We start from the raw sequence: 12,720 nt of genomic DNA, 5'->3' as shown, positions 1-12,720 counted from the left end.
TCCTCTGACCTCCACAGACACTGTGACACATGTGAATCTGAATTTACACACACACACACAATAGTAGACAATGTTTTGATTGGAGTAGCATTTTTGTTTTGTTTTGTTTTGGTTTTTGAGGTAGTGTCTCTCTCTACACAACACTGACCTGGAATTCACTATGTAGTCTCAGGCTGGCCTTCAATACACAGAGAGCCTCCTACCTCTGATACTCAAGTTCTGGGATTAAAGGTGTGTGCCATGATGCCCAGCTGCATTAGCATATTTAAAATCTGTTTTATTATTGGGTTTCCATGGTGGGCAGTATTGTGACTTCAGATCTGGTTATCTTTCCTGGTATCTTTGGTAGGGGAGAGCGGAGGAAATACCAATGTCTTCGAACATTTTATTTGATTTTATGAATTGTGATATCTTGTTGTTATTATTATTATTATTTGTTTGTTTGTTTTCTTGCAGTGCTAGGGGTTGCAGCCAGAGTCTTGTGCTGATATCCATCCTGATAGCCTCAGTAAAACACATTTTGAGGGCTAGAGATTCAGCCCAGTGGTAAAGTGCCTGCCTTGCAGATGCAAGGCCTTTGGTATGATCCCCAGTATACACACACACACACAGCATATGATATAATTAGGCCTGGAGAAAAGGCTTAGCAGTTAAAACCCAGGCTGGATTCCCCAGTACCCACATAAGTCCGATGCACAAGGTGGTGCATGTGTCTAGAGTTTGTTTACAGTGGATGGGTGCCCTGACATACCCATTCTCTCTCTCTCCCTCTTCTCATCTCTCATAAGTAAAAATATATACTTGCAATTATATTTTATATTATACATTATGGTACCTTATTATATATAATAATGTCTAACATAAGTTTCTCTCTATATATAAATAGTAATATCCTATATAAACATTATTATATATAGCAATCTCCATGTTAGTATGTAAGCAGATACACAGTGTCCTGAACAACACTTATAGAAGGAAGATAATCACATCAGGTGTATGCTTAAACCTAACCATGCTTTCCACTCCCCCCTCCACTATCTTCCTAGGACTCTCCAAGAATGAAGATGACTGTGGGAATCTGAAAAAGGGGGCTTGAGGTCTGACCTGTCCATAGTGGTGATAGTCACCTTTGCATTGTTGTAGGGGACAGGGACTTCCCTCCTTCCTTCCTTCCTCCCTCCCTCCCTCCCTCCCTCCCTCCCTCCCTCCCTCCCTCCCTCCCTCCCTTCCTTCCTTCTTTCCTTCCTTCCTTCTTCTAGCCCTTCCCCCTCCCTTCCTCCCTTTCTCCCTTTCTTTCTCCTTCCTTCCCTTCCTCCCTCCCTCCCTTTCTTCCTTGCTTCTTTCCTTCCTTCCTTTTTTCCTGAAAAAACTAAAACAAAAAACAATATAAAGAATTCAAGCCAAATCAAATTCCCAAATCAACCCAAAATACCTAGGCTGATATCTCTAAGACTTTTCACCCTTGCTTCTTAAAAAATTTATGTATGTGTGTATGATGTATGCATGTGTGTATAGGCAGGCAGGCATGTGAATGTGCATGTGGAGGGTAAAGGACAAGCTGAAGGTGCTGGTCCTCTCTTTCCACCTGTGTTTGATGCAGGGGCTCTCCCGCTTGCTGCCTCCAACCCCAGACTAGCTGGACCACATGCTTTAGGTTCCTCCTGACTCTGCCTCCTATTTCCCTAAGTGCAGTGAGATCACAGGAGCACCTGCAACCTGCACCTTTCCTTATGTGGGTGCTGGGGACACACATTGGCCAGCAGACTTATGGAATCATCTCCCTGGTTCCTTCCTTCTTGCTTCTTTCATCTTCCTCCTCCAACTTATATGCAGCACAAGGAGAAAAAATATCTGGGGGCTGGAGAATACTTTATTTTTTTATTTTTTTATTTTATTTTATTTTATTTTTGAGAGTGACAGACACAGAGAGAAAGACAGACAGAGGGAGAGAGAGAGGGAATGGGCGCGCCAGGGCTTCCAGCCTCTGCAAACGAACTCCAGACGCATGCGCCCCCTTGTGCATCAGGCTAACGTGGGACCTGGGGAACCGAGCCTCGAACCGGGGTCCTTAGGCTTCACAGGCAAGCGCTTAACCGCTAAGCCATCTCTCCAGCCCAAGGCTGGAGAATACTTTAGCAATCAAGGCACTTGCCTGACAAAGCCTAAGGACCCAGGTTCCATTCCCCAGGACCCATGTAAACCAGATGCACAAGTTGGCACATGCATCTGTAGTTTGTTTGCAGTTGCTAGAGGTCCTGGTGTACCCATTCTCTCTCTTTCTCTTTCTCTTTCTCTTTCTCTTTCTCTTTCTCTTTCTCTCTCTCTATACCTCTCTCATTCTCTCAAATAAATAAAAAATAATTTTAAAAAATTGAGACACAACTCAAAAAAGAAAACAGAAAAAATAAATCTGGGAAGGAACTCTCCACGACTTTTCTCATCTGTCCTACTCCACAATCTTGCTTTTAATAGCCAAAGAGAGCCCAAAGACAGAAAAGTCATTGAGATATGAGCACTGGGAGGTTTTGATCACAGTAGTAAATACCTGAGATAACATTTCATTTTATTTATTTATTTTTTAAGAGAGATAAAGAGAGAGAGAGGAAGAGGAAGATATTTATATAGAGAGAGAATGGGCCTCTAGCCACTGCAAACAAACTAGAGATGCATGTGACACCTTGTGCATCTAGCTTATGTGGGTCCTGAGGAATCGAACCTGGGTCCTTTGGCTTTGCAGGCAAGAGCCTTAACCACTAGGCTATCTCTACAGCCTTTTGAGGTAACTTTTCAACCTCTTAAGAGAAAATGTAGGTTTGGCTCAAAGATCTGACAATTTCAATCTATAATCAATTGTTCTTGTGGGTTTGGACTTGTGTCACCAGAGACACTGTGCCAGGTACATGCAGAGGAGTAATACTGCTCACCTCAAGCCCTGGAGCAAGTGAGGAAGAGGTCTGGAGAGATGACTTAGTGGTTAAGGTGCTTGCCTGCAAAGCCTAAGGACCCAGGTTCAATTCCTCTGTACCCATGTAAGCCAGATGCACAAGATGGTGCATGTGTCTGGAGTTTGGTTGCAGTGGCTGGAGGCCCTGGTGCACCCATTTTCTCTCTCTAACTCTCTCTCTTGAATAAATAAATAAATAAAATATTTTCTTAAAGAGAGAGAGTAATTGACAACATTTCACAGTCATCTCCAAAGACAGACTCTCCAAAACTCACTAAGACCTTCCCTGTTAAACATTTCACCACTGGACCACTGGGAAGCATTACTCTGGGTACAGCCCTTGAAGACATTGGCCTTTGGGGATATTTATGATCTAAACTATAGCAAATGTCTTTATAGTTGAGGATTTTAGGGTATTGTCAAACAGATGGGTTAAAAAAAAAATGAAACCCATATCAGGTGGGCCAGAGCACCTTACTGTGCATGTGGGCTGTGTGTGTGTGAGAGAGAGAGGGAGAGAAAGAGAATGGGTGCACTAGGGCCTGTTGCCACTGCAAATGAACTCCAGATACATGCATCACTTTGTATGATGACTTTACATGAGTACGGGGGAATTGGTCCCAGGCCAGCAGGTCTTACAAGCAAGTGCCAATAACTGCTGAGCCATCTCCACAATCCCCCTTTTTTGTTGTTGTTGTTGTTTTTCTGTTTGTTTTTTTGCTTGCTTTGTTTTCTTGAGGCAGGGTGTCAATCTAGTCTAGGATGACCTGGAATTCACTATGGAGTCTCAGTGTGGCCTTGAAATCATGATGACCCTCCAATCTCTGCCTCCTGACTGCTGGAATTAAAGGCTTTCCCCACCATTCCCTGCCAGTTCTTCTTTTTTTTTTTTTTTCCTTAAAAGTGGAAATGGGCATTGGGGCTGGAGAGATGGCTTAACAGATAAGGCCCTTCCCTATGGAGCCTTTAATCCCAGCCCTTGGGTAGGTAAATTAAGAGGATCATGGTGAATTGGAGGCCACCCTATGACTCCATAGTGAATTCCAGGTCAACCTGGGCTAGAGAGCAAGAACCTACCCTGAAATACAAAAAAAATAAATAAATAAATAAAAAAGAAAAGAAAAACAAGCAAACAAAAAAGCAAATGGAAACACCAGAAATAACTTCATTCATAAATGAAAGGGAGGCACTGAGTGTTAATTTTCCACTGGTTTTGATTTTCTTCAAGGTGTGAGGTAGGAAGAGACCTTGCCTAGTTCATGGGTGTTGTAAGTACACCTCCTGGCTTTGTGTGCACAAGCTATAATGGCTGCCTCAGCCCTTGCCTCACCCTGCCTGTTGACAAGAAAATGAATTTCTTCGGGCTGTTTGGACTGTCTGGGATGTGTAACTTGCTTGGAAAACACTGCCAGTGCTTAAGGTACTTGTGGACCAGCCATTCTAAACTTCCTGCTTGCTATTTCTAGTCTAAATGGAATCCTCATTATTTCCTAATAGAGATAGGAAACCACTACCCCTTTTTCACCCCATGTTATAACCCCTTCCTGTACAGGGTTACATGCAAAATGCATTGTGACAAGGAAATGCTGTAAGTGACTGTCTTATGTGTATGTATCTGTGTGTGTGTGTGTTTTGTATGTGTATGTTTTGCTTTCTGGGATACAGAGTCAGTGAGCAAATAGATTGCAGTGACTTATTTAGAGCTGGTACACAAAGCTTCCATGACCCGATGATGCGTTTCTGATAAAGTTGCCTGGCCTGCCAAAAGATTATTCACACACCATGGCTGGCCTGGTATCCAAAGTGATGATGTGACATGGTATTTGAGATTCTGGAAGGAAAGGTGCAATGTGTGTCTCAGCCTCCCAAGGAGCAGCCCTGGTCTGACAGCCACTCAACATTGCTAAGTTGAATGACTATTACTAGTTTCTGTTTGTCTGCCATGAAGATCCCAAGATAGGACACAAAGTACCTTCTGGAGCTACTGACTCTAGCTAATCTTGTTCAAAGGATGCCTTGTGATTTCTGTTTCCTCTTTGAAGAGCAACATTGAGGTAGCTGGTGAGCAAGAATTAATCAAACAGAGGGAATCACTGTGTCTGAGCTGTGGGGAGATAGTTTTCACGTCTCCCTCCAAGTGGACAACTAATGGGTGGTTTCTACATTTTTATCAGTAGTCTTATATTAAAAGAAATAGGACCACTTATCTAGCAAGTTTTCTTGTGTTCTTGTCTTGAAACAAGGTAGTCTTTAGGGAAACAAAGCAATTGTCACCTTCTCTTTCAAATGAGATGAAAGTAATTTCTTTCTCTCAGGATTAAAATAGTAGTTTGAAGACCAGTGTGGTGGCACATGCCTTTAATCCCAGTACTAGGGAGGCAGAGGTAGGAGAATTGCTGTGAGTTCAAGGCCACCCTGAGACTACACAGTGAATTCTAGGTCAAAGTGGTATACAGCAAAACCTTACCCTAAAAATACAAAAAAAATTTTTTAACATGGGCTTGGTTCATAAAAATAATTTTTAAAAGAGAATATTAAGCTGGCTAAAGGAAGGAGATCTCTAAGTAAGTGAACATATACAGTTGGGTTTCTGTGATAACTTATGCAAATAGGAAATGGATTCCTTAACCTTACATATTGAATATTAGAATCACCTCCTGTGAATTGGAAATAATAAGTGAATGTAAATAAGGTGTCCTTGCCATCCACTGTAGCCCATGAAAGACTGGTGTTCTAATTTTCATTGCTTTTCTAAAAAAAAATTTTTTTTTGAGAAGGAATAAGTACTACTATTTCTTTTTACTTAAAATTTTTTTTGTTTATTTTTATTTATTTACTTGAGAGCGACAGGCAGAGAGAAAGAGGCAGATAGAGAGAGAGAGAAAATGGGCACACCAGGGCCTCCAGCCACTGCAAATGAACTCCAGACATGTGTGCCCCCTTGCGTATCTGGCTAATGTGGGTCCTGGGGAATTGAGCCTTGAACCATGGTCCTTAGGCTTCACAGGCAAGGGCTTAATCACTAAGCCACCTCTCCAGCCCTCTTTTTACTTTTTTATTTAGGAATCTTCAACATATGTACAGTATATACAATATATATACAATATTTATACATATAAATATACAGATTCCAAATCTATTACGAAAACCTGGGGAATTGAACTTGGGTCCTTATGCTGTACAGGCAAATGCCTTAACTGCTAAGGCACCTCTCCAGCCCTCATGTGGTATGTTAAATTCTGTCGAGGGGTGAGTGTGATGTTTGCCTTTCTAATATTCCCAGAGAAAAAGGAGGTTTTGTCTGTCCTTCAGTGACCTCTCACCCTAATGTCTACCAAGGCACCTATTATTACATTCTTTAATTTTTATTTTTTATGTTTTTATTTATTTGCCTGTGAGACAGACAGACTATGTGTGTGTCATGGCCTCTTGGTGCTACAAATGAACTCGAGATGCATGTGCCACTTTGTGCATCTGGTTTAATGTGGGTACCTTGGGATCAAACTTTGGCCATCAGGCTTTGCAAGCAAATGCCTTTAACCACGGAGTTCCCATGCCCTGCTTTTTCATAGGTGCTGGGAATTGAGCTCACGTCCTCATGCTTATACAGCAAGCACTCTCACCCATGAGCCACCTTGCCAGTCCCTGTGTTCCAATTTTTAAAAGTCCAGATTCCACTAACAACAAAACACACTAAGGCCTTATTTGGTTAAGAATACAAAACTGGGGCTGGGGAGATTGCTTAGTGGTTAGGCACTTGCCTGTGAAGCCTAAGGATCCTGGTTTGAGGCTTGATTCCCCAGGTCCCACATTAGCCAAATGTACAAGGGGGTGCATGCATCTGGAGTTCTTTTGCAGTGGCTGGAGGCCCTGGCATGCCCATTCTCCCTCTCTCTCTCTCTCTCTCTCTCTCTCTCTCTCTCTCTCTCTCTACTTGCCTCTTTCTCTCTGTCTGTTGCTCTGAAATAAATAAATAAATAATAAAAGAAAAAAATACAAAACTTTTTTTTTTAATTTTTATTTATTTATTTGAGAGCGACAGACACAGAGAGAAAGACAGATAGAGGGAGAGAGAGAATGGGCACGCCAGGGCTTCCAGCCACTGCAAAAGAACTCCAGACGCGTGCGCCCCCTTATTCATCTGGCTAACGTGGGACCTGGGGAACCAAGCCTCGAACCGGGGTCCTTAGGCTTCATAGGCAAGCGCTTAACCGCTAAGCCATCTCTCCAGCCCCACAAAACTGTTTTTGATGAACATGAGGACTATAGTCATCCCAGCTTAAGCAGGGATATATATTCCAAGGCCCCAAGCAGATATCTGTAACCTATAATATTCTGTTTTCTTTCGATGTACAAAGACATTATTATTATTAATGTTTTTTCATTATTTGAAGTAGAGTCTCACTGTAATCCAGGCTGACCTGGAACTCATTATGTAGTCTTAGGCTGTCTTTGAACTCATGGTGATCCTCCTACCTCTGCCTCCTGAGTACTTAGAGATTAAAGGCATGTACCACCACACCCCACTACAAATACTTGTAATATTTGATTTATGACATACACACAGCTGGATCACCAGCAATGAAGAATCATGACATTGGGCTGGAGAGATGGTTTAGCAAAGGACTCATGTTCAACTCTCCAGGTCTCAAGTACGCCATGCACACAATGATGCAAGTGTGCAGAGTCACACATGCACATTAAGATTTGCATGCTTCTGGAGTTCAACTGAAGTGGCTGAAGGCCCTGGTGTGCCAATTCTCTCTCACACTCTTACATAAAAAATACAGTCTCTGGGCTGGAGAGATGGTGTAGCGGTTAAGCGCTTGCCTGTGATGCCTAAGGATGCCGGTTCGAGGCTCGGTTCCCCAGGTCCCACGTTAGCCAGATGCACAAGGGGGCGCACGCGTCTGGAGTTCGTTTGCAGAGGCTGGAAGCCCTGGTGTGCCCATTCTCTCTCTCCCTCTGTCTTTCTGTCTGTGCCTGTCACTCTCAAATAAATAAATAAAATTAAAAAAAAAATACAGTCTGTTGGGTTTGCCTCAAAAAAATTTTTTTTAAAAAAAGAATCATGGAATAGAACAATTATAAGAGTGCACTTCAGGGTTAAGAAGATGGCTCAGTAGGTACAGGCTTGCCTCTTGACCATGAGGACCTGAGTTTGGATCCCCAATATCCACATAGAAGCCAGGCACATTGGTGTGTGCCAGCAATCCCAGCATAAGAGAGACACACAAGACAGACTCCTAAGGCTTTCAGTGGCTCCTCTAGCTGAGTTGGTGAGCTCTAGGTTCAGAGAGAGATCCTGCCTCAAAGAAACAGGGAAAGTGGGCTGGTGAGAAGGTTCAGCAGTTAAGGCGCTTGCCAGCAAAGCCAAAGGACCTGGATTTGATTTCCTAGTACCAATATAAAACATTATGCACAAGGGGACACATGCATCTGGAGTTCATTTGCAGTGGCTGGAGTCCCTGTTGCACCCATCCTCTCTCTCAAATAAATAATTAAATTAAATATTAAAAATGAAGAAGGAGCACATGGTGGTACAGGCCTTTAATTCCAGAACTCAGGATGCAAAGGCAGGAGGATCACCATGAGTTTGAGGCTACCCTGACACTACATAGTGAATTTCAGGTTAGCCTGAGCTAGAGTGAAACCCCATCTCGGCGGGGGGGGGGGGGGGGGAAGGGGTTGGAGGAAAAGGAAAAGGGAAAGGGGAGGCACTTAACATTCACTTTGCCCCCCCCCACCACATGCAATCATACAATGCATGGACATCTGCACACACACATGCATGAACAAATATACATGCATCCATGCCCACAGATGTGCACAACACATACCACGTACACTCATGTGTATAATATACACACTTATTCACGACAAAAACCACCATGTGCACAACATATAGCACATACACATGTGTATACAACATGCATATGTTCACAACACATGCACATCACACACACCCATGTGCAAAATATACACATGCACAACACACACAGCAAGGATCTAATCTAATAGAAAACACATGGATGTATCCTTTCTGTGTCTTGGAAGTTGTCAAGACAAATACTGGTATTCGCAGCCCAAGGTTGTCTATTACTGCAACCACAGGAAGTGACAACATGGATAATGATTGAGCGGCTACTGTACGTCTAGGCCCAGGTTTCTCAGTGTTCGTACTGTGGATATTTGGAGGTGGATAATTAATTCTCCTTTGTGTGCATTTTGGAATATTTGCATTGCTGGATGTTAATAAGGACAGCTTCCTTCCTACTGGGATACCTCAAAATGCCCTCAGGCTGATGTTCCTTGCAAGGCAAAGTGCCTACTGGCTGGTTACCACTGGCTAGGAAAAGTTGGTCACAGTAAATGATGGAAATCTTAGAGTAGGGGTGTCCACTGTAGCACAGTTGACAGTGGAGGTCACTACCAGACTGTGTTGTCAAGAATCCACTTCTGCATTAGAGGTTACTTACCAGGAGCAAGGTCTCCAATGATATATGCAAAATCCACTCTTTTTTTTCAGAAAGTTGCATGTGCATGTATGTGTGGTATGCATAGGTGTGTGCACATACGTGTGCAGGTGCCAATACACATCTGTGTGTGTGGAGAGCAGGGGTTGACCTTGGTGTCTTAGTTGATTGTCACACAAGGTTTCTGACTTGAACCCAGTGCTCACTGATGCTGCTAGTTCAGTTAGCCAGCTTGCTCTGGGGATCCTCCTGTCTCCTCTTCCCCAGTGCTGGGATTACAGGCATATTTACATAGGAGATCTGGAGCTCAACTCAAGTCCTCACACTTGCATCATCAGCACTGTATCCCTTGAGCCATCTCCCCAGCCCCAATCCACTCATTTTTAAAGTTATTTATTTATTTATTTTCAAGCATAGAGCGATAGAGACAGAGAGAAAACTCCAAATGCATGTGGCACTTTGTGCACCTGGCATATGTGGGTACTGGGGAATTGAACCTGGGTCCTTAGGCTTTGAAAACAAGCACCTTAACTGCTGAGCCATCTCTGCAGTCCTGCACTCATTTTTATCATGAACTATTGGCCAGAAGCAAATAGGTCTCCAGCCTGTGGCAGAGGAGAGGATAACACATAGGTCTTGGTATTAGGAACCTATCTACTCACTGGATGTGATAACCAAAACTATCTCCAGACATCACCAAGAGTCCTGAAGGGAGAAAGGGGGGAGGTTTACAAAGAATGATCTGTTGAACACTACTGAGTTAAACGTGTGTGATATGTGGTCACATTTCTGTCCCTTTGTGAGAATAGAGATGGCCTCATTTTCTAGCCCCAGACAGGATATTGAGTCCCTCGGGATTGTTAGTGGCTCAATTACAGTTATTTTTACTTTATTTATTTATTTACTTATTTTTGGTTTTTCAAGGTAGGGTCTCACTCTAGCCCAGACTAACCTGGAATTCACTATGTAGTTTCAGGGTGGCCTTGAACTCATGGCGATCCTCCTACCTCTGCCTCCTGAGTGCTGGGATTAAAGGAGTGTGACACCATGCCCAGCTTATTTTTTAAATATTTAATTTAATTAATTAATTTATTTGAGAGAGAGGGAACCAGGCAGGAAGAGAGAGAATGGTCATGCCAGGGTATCCAGCCACTTGCAAATGAACTCCACACACATGCACCCACCTTCTGCATCTGGCTTACATGGGTCCTGGGGAATCAGACCTGGGTTGTTTGGCTTTGCAGGCAAGCACCTATATCACTAAGGCATCTCTCTATCCCAGAAACTGATAATTAAAAAAAAAAAGTACTCCAACCTAGGGAGGTAGTATAAACTTTTGTTGTTGTTGTTCTTTGAGATAGGCTTTTGCTGTAGCCCAAGCTGACCTGGAATTCACTCTGTAGTCTCAGAGTGGCCTTAAACTCATTGTAATCCTTCTACCTCTACCTCCTGAGTGCTGGGATTAAAGGCATAAACCACCACGCCTGGCTTTAGTTTTTTTTTCATCTCTTCCAGCTCAAGTTTATTAATTCACACGAAAATGGATGACTCACAAGCTTCATCCTCACTATAATTATTCAATGTGCATATTTTTCATATAATGTAAGAACAATATTTTCCATTATACAGATCAAACCCAGACCCTTGCATATACCAGGCAAATGCTTTACCATTGAGCTATATCTTCAGTCCACTAATTATTTTCATAACCAAGTAACTGTGTAACTTTTCTTCGGTAATCTTTAAAAAAAATTTTTTATTGACAACTTCTATACTTACAGACAATAAACCATGATATTTCCCTCCTGTTCCCCTTTTTCCCCTTTACCACTCTGCTTTCTATCATATCCCCTCCCTCTCTCCATTAGTCTCTCTTTTATTTTGATGTCATTGTCTTTTTCTCCAGTTATTCTTTTCTTAGGGCACCTGGAACCATCATGACCTGTTTGAGCATGCTCAGACTCCATATTGGTGAACACAGCTGTCTAATCCTTTCACTGGGAATGTGGTGACTACAGAATTGGACAAAGTAACTTGTCTGGCAGTGGGCTCAGTCAGCCACAGTGGTTTTCAGAACTGATTTCCCCCATAGCACTTCTCTGCCTGTCACTCACCATCAACAGAAGGCAGAGAGGCAAAAGAGGGAGGTAGATAAGGGACATTAGCTGGGCATGATGGTGCATGTCTTTATTCTCAGCACTCAGGAGGCTGAGATAGGAGGGTCATTGTGATTTCAAGGCCTGCCTGAGACTACACAGCCTGGCTAGGGTGAGACCCTACCTCAAAAACAAAAACAAAAACAAAAAACCAAAAACAGGGGAATGGTATAAGAAGGAAGTGGAAGGTGCCATATTGATTGTGGGTAGAGTAGGTGGAAACTGATGCAGGGCCTGGGATGATGTGTGCTTCCAGGGGATGGTGTCTGGGGAGGGGCATACCATGTTCTCAATTGTGGTTATGTAAACATCAGGGCCCCATGGGGAGAAATGTCTACTATCTATCCCTAGCCCCTCCCCATCCTCCTGAGAAGCTCCCTGACTCTAAAGTTTCTCCCTAAAAATGGTCAGGAAGACTGAAGTTGATGGGCCGTGGGACTTCCTTCACCATGGCATCCAACTCCTCATTTTTGACATTGATGCAACCTGGAGGAGGGAGGTGAGGCAGGAGTATGATGGGCACAGAAGAACAACTCAGCTCGCAAGCCCATCAATCAGTGTCCCACCTTGGTATGTCCCCAGCCACCTATTCCTATTCCTGATTGGTGGTCTGCACATAGCAACAACCCCCCCCCACCCCGTTCTCAAGTTTTCCCCACTACTACCTCATCCAGCCAGTGCAGGAAAGGTGTCCCTCACATCCTCTTTGTTAATGAAGCCATCCTGTTTCTTGTCCATGATGGTGAAGTCCTGACAGAGACCTGGTCCCTGAGCAGCTATGATCTACCTAGTCCAGATGGCCATACACTGTCCCCCAGTGGTGTTCACCTGACATCTGCTGCCAAAAGAGCATCATTTCAGGCTCCTCCTTCCCGTAGCTCTGTGATCCACTCTCTCTGAGTGCTTACTGTAATTCAGCATGCTGGGAGGCTCCACACTCAGTTCCTCATTTCAAGACCACACCAACCTAGAGAGATAAGCTGAGGTTCAAAGAGGTAAAGGCCTTACCTAAGATCACATGACATACACTCAGATATAGATAGAGGGGGCAGGAAGTCACATTTCCAGGAAAGGTGACATGCCACGATGGTCATGGAGAATGATGTCAACATGTGTTGCCTCTGAGGCCTCCTTAAATAATTTT

Source organism: Jaculus jaculus, unplaced genomic scaffold (assembly GCF_020740685.1).
Source record: "Jaculus jaculus isolate mJacJac1 unplaced genomic scaffold, mJacJac1.mat.Y.cur mat_scaffold_48_1_805434_arrow_ctg1, whole genome shotgun sequence".
Classification (NCBI taxonomy): domain Eukaryota; kingdom Metazoa; phylum Chordata; class Mammalia; order Rodentia; family Dipodidae; genus Jaculus; species Jaculus jaculus.
This window is presented reverse-complemented; position numbering follows the sequence as displayed.